Raw genomic sequence first — 4,938 nt, forward strand, 5'->3', positions numbered from 1 at the left:
CAATGATCCAGTACCACTCAATTGATGTGGTGGGGTTTCTGCTGGCAGTTATTTTGCTGGTATTTACTATTTTTGTTTCTGTAGTTAAGTTTTTTTGGGGAAAAGTGTTTTCTAAAAACAAAGTGAAAAAAGAATGATCAATGCACAGCGCAATACTGGTTTCACGTTCTCTGGATCCTGGTGGCACTTATCAAAAACATCTGTAGATAATTGACAATGCAGTTTTATGAAAAGTTACACCTTGAGTCAAGTTATTAGTTTTAATTCATATCCCGGAATGTTTTGAAGGATTCCTTTTTTTTTTCCTTGAAAAAAATACTGGCACACGAATCTTGTGATTGTGTATACTCTACAGTATAGGGCTGTAAATGGTGAAGATTCAATATGTGTCTTCTAGTGAGTTTAGTGTGTTGTTGTACACAGTACCCTTCTATAATATGATTACCACTCTATTGCTTACCCTGTCACTTTGCTTCTTGTTATACGGATGTGAATACAGATACCGGTACAATAAAAACAGTACACATTCCATAACTACATATTTAACTTATACATTCACTAATGTAGGCTGGATGAAGGTGTGTGCTCACTGACAGCTTTTAAGTTTGTAATTACAATTTTTCTTCCTGTGTTTCATTCTTTTAAAGGTTATTGAAAAAAATATTCATGCTTGGTTTGCCTACTGTCCATTTCTGTATTTATCATCTTAAATTCATTATAATTTTCACCTTGAATGTTGTATTTTCTGCATTCAAATAATTAAAGAAGTAAACAATGGACCATACAACTCTATGTGTTTACTTGAAGGCCATGAAGGCAGAAGGACCAGAATGTTTTTGTGTAATTAATGATGGATATTCTCTGTTAAATAAAGGATGAAAAAAATAAATGATGAAATTAAATTACTGTTCTGTTCCTTAAAGTATGTGTTATTATCAACTACCAAGGCCAAGCAGCTTATTGGTATTATCTTACACCACTTATATAGCTGAATTAGTTTGGGTAATTGTAAACAGGTAGCGCATGCAGGACAATGCCATCGTGTTCAGTGGCAGATGCAGAACGTGACAGATGGGTGGGCCTGACCAGAGCACTTTACGGTTTCTCTTTGCACCCCAATGTTCAACTCCAATGTTTAACATAAAGAAACACATTTCTACAGGACCAGAAAACAAGCATGATTTAAAATCATGTTTTGCCCAAATTAAACTATGACCTAGTATGTTGAAATATGTGAGAGTTAGTTGATATTTTGGCTTATTTAGCTAGTCAAAATATGAGCTAGTTATCATAATTGGAGGTTGAACGAGCAGTATAACAAACTGATAACCCATCTATATGAATTCCATTTTCTCCTTTAAGTCCCTGTGATCAGTTTTTAATGTTTCATCATCAACTCAGGACTCTGCTACTATGACAAATATAATTTCTGGATTTGGAACAACTGCTTTGATTTCGCGACACCCTACATTCAGGCCCACCTCTACTTAATCCAGGCCCCCCATCGTCACGTTCGCATCTGCCACGAACACGATGCATTGTCCTGCATGCGCTACCGTTACAATACCCAAACTAATTCAGCTATAATGTGGTGAAATAATACCAATAAGCTGCTTGGCTGGTAGTTGATAATAACACATACTTAAGGAACGAACAGTAATTTAATTTCATCATTTATTTTTTCATCCTTTATTTAACAGAGAATATCCATCATAATTACACAAAACATTTCTGTCTTCTGCCTTCATGCCTTCAAGTAAACACATAGAGTTGTATGGTCCATTGTTTACTTCTTTAATTATTTGAATGCAGAAAAAAATCACATTCAAGGTGAAATTATAATGAATTAAGATGATAAATACAGAAATGGACAGTAGGCAAACCAAGCATGAATATTTTTTCAATAACCTTTAAAAAATGAAACACAGGAAGAAAAATGTAATTACAAACTTAAAAGCTGTCAGTGAGCACACACCTTCATCCAGCCTACATTAGTGAATGTATACTTAAATATGTAGTATGGATGTGTACTGTTTTTATTGACCGGTATCTGTATTCACATCCGTGATTAACAAGAAGCAAATGTAACAGGTAAACAAAGTGATCAATATTAATAAGGAAGGGTACTGTGTACAAAACAACACTAACTCACTAGAAGACACATTGAATCTTCACCATTACAGCCCTATACTGTAGAGTATACACAATCACAAGATTCGTGTGCCAGTATTTTTTCAAGGAAAAAAAAAAGGAATCCTTCAAAACATTCCGGGATATGAATTAAACTAATAACTTGACTCAAGGTGTAACTTTTCATAAAACTGCATTGTCAATATCTACAGATGTTTTTGATAAGTGCCCAGGATCCAGAGAACGTGAAACCTATTGCGCTGTGCATTGATCATTCTTTTTTCACTTTGTTTTTAGAAAACACTTTTCCCAACAAAAACTTAACTACAGAAACAAAAAAGTAAATACCAGCAAAATAACTGCCAGCAGAAACCCCACCACTCAATTGATTGGTACTGGATCATTGACATCTTGTAAGACTCCGTCCTTAGATGTGCCGCTCCTTTGTGCCTCATGACAAACTCAATCCAGAACATGGCCCGTCCAGTGGTTTCATGGGCTGGTCTCTCTGCAGGTTGGACAGCGCCTTCATCTCTCTGTGTAGCTTGGTCATAGAGTACCTCCTTCAGTGCCTCCAGGAAGTTATCTTTGTTCACAGTTGCAATGTCCAGATTTTGGCCACACCTCTTGCTTTCATCCTGAAGAGGTTGTCAGGCTGGTCAAACAGGAGGGGAAGGCGACCAGGGGGACCCGTGGTAGATTGCCTCCTGTATTCCATTGGTGCCTCCGTGGGCCACAAAAACTCTGGTCTTGGGGTGGCCTAGGAGGTCATTTTGGGGCAGCCAGTCTAGCGAGTAAGGTGTTGTTGCCGAGGGTGATGGTCTTTGCCTTTTTGCTTCCAGATCACCTTTTAGGAAGCTGGGCAAAAGCCTGCAATGTCCTCAGTAATGTCCTCAGGAATGTTGTTACCGCGTTCCCAATGCATAACAATGCCCATGTTCACCAGAGCTCTGGACAAAGTCCTCTAGTTCTTAGACAGTGGCTTGGAGGGTTTGCACTGAAATCCTGACATGTAGACAATGTTGGCAGTGGGTCGGGGAAATTCAAAGGTAAAATCATTCTCATCAGCCAGATGTCAGCTGCCTGGAACAACTCCATATAATGTACATCATTTCCAAAGTAATGATGGACAATTGGTTTGGAGTTTGATTCTGTAAATAACCAGTTGAAAACATGTGAAGGCAAAGTAAAATATGTTTTGACCCGTTGGGGAATGTCATCTGTCAGTCAGCTCTGACATTGGTATTGGACATAGTCTATGGGAAGGGCAATTGCATGATGTCCCTCTCCTGAATAGTCCACCTCACATTTAGACGGTGAAGACCCAAACGTGAGCCAAAAGCACTCCACACCAAGAGTGGTGTCCGTCAGAACCAATCATATTTGGCATCATGCAGCTCTGCATCAATTTTGTATTCTCAAACACACACCCGATCATCTGAAATCACGCTGTTATTCATCCATAGAACTGCTGCCCAACATGCCAATCCTTTAGATATCGGGTCATAAGTGAAGCACCTTCTCGCTCGCCATGGTAATCCGTAGTTGCAATATGACCCAAAGAGTTCTTCTCATAAACCAGCAAGGCATTATATGATGGCCTTGTCGTGAGGGGGACTTGGCTTGATGTACCAGCTGTCTATGCCGCATCACTGTGATTTCATGGCCTCTGGAGTGGAGCTCCTCGATGAGGACTTTCATGTTGATCCAGGCGTCCATCCACAGGGAACACCAAGACTTCCCTCCATTTACCAAGTTGAGAGCAGATCAGCACTGCAAGTGCACCAAAATCGTTTGAACATCTCTGAAAGAATTCTGACAAGAGATGTAATGATGTAGATCAGTCTCCACTCCAATTTGAAAAAGAACAACAGATTTAAGTTAGCATCACAGAAAAACAGTTTCTTTCAAATAATTTTGGTGACGTTAGGAAAGCTGAACGCAAGAACCATTGAAGGTTCCAAAAAGCACCTTGTTCTTGTGTTTATTTAAAAAAATAAAAAGCTAAGATAATGTTTACAGGAAAGGACATTATAATCAAGTTAACGTCTTTTAAACTATATCGACAGCACACATTCATTGCGTGCATGCCCTAAACTTTTGGGCCTTCATTTGAGACATGGACACAGAGGTTCTACATGACCATCGAGACAAACAATTAAATTTATGTCACAGGACTATGGCAGCCTTGGGAATACAAAAGTGTCATTGAACTTAAGAAGGGGTTCATGCTGATGTCTCACAAAGCAGGTAACTGCCAATCACCTGTTACATTAATTACTTTTCAATCATAATTTCTTATTAAAATTCATAAAGATACAAGCCAAATGTCCTCTAAGTCTTGCCATATTATAGTGTGTTAGACAATGCAATATATGCGATAGAACACCAGCGCACACAGTACGTGTTGGATATGGTCTTGTCAGTTTAACTACACAACAGCACATTTGCCATCTTTGAGATGAACAAATATCTCCCTACTCCACAGCGAGACAAAAGTTTCAATTCTGCAGCCCAAACACACATCCTTAAAGACTTTCCACTAATGATTGTCAGCAAACGTACCTCATGGTCCAAGACTTACATAATTCTCCGTTCCCTGATTACCCAACCATACGTGTGGAAATCCTGCCACTAATTCCCAATTTACAAAAACTGTTTGGATTTGGTAGATGTTTCCTCTCAGGTGTCACAGCGTTGTGTCATGTACATGTTGCTCAGTATAATGGTATGATGACAACGGGATTTAATAGCTCTGCTTTTGTATTTACAAGCACGCAGCATTCACATCAAGGGCGAACAAAGAAG

The 4,938-nt window shown here is 38.8% G+C and overlaps 1 pseudogene; it reads right to left on the reverse strand.

Moving 5' to 3' along the window:
* Positions 1-2,177: 2,177 nt before the first annotated feature.
* Positions 2,178-4,584, reverse strand: LOC116689375 (UDP-glucuronosyltransferase 2B14-like; annotated as a pseudogene).
* Positions 4,585-4,938: the final 354 nt, after the last annotated feature.

Source organism: Etheostoma spectabile, chromosome 5 (assembly GCF_008692095.1).
Source record: "Etheostoma spectabile isolate EspeVRDwgs_2016 chromosome 5, UIUC_Espe_1.0, whole genome shotgun sequence".
Taxonomy (NCBI): Eukaryota; Metazoa; Chordata; class Actinopteri; order Perciformes; family Percidae; genus Etheostoma; species Etheostoma spectabile.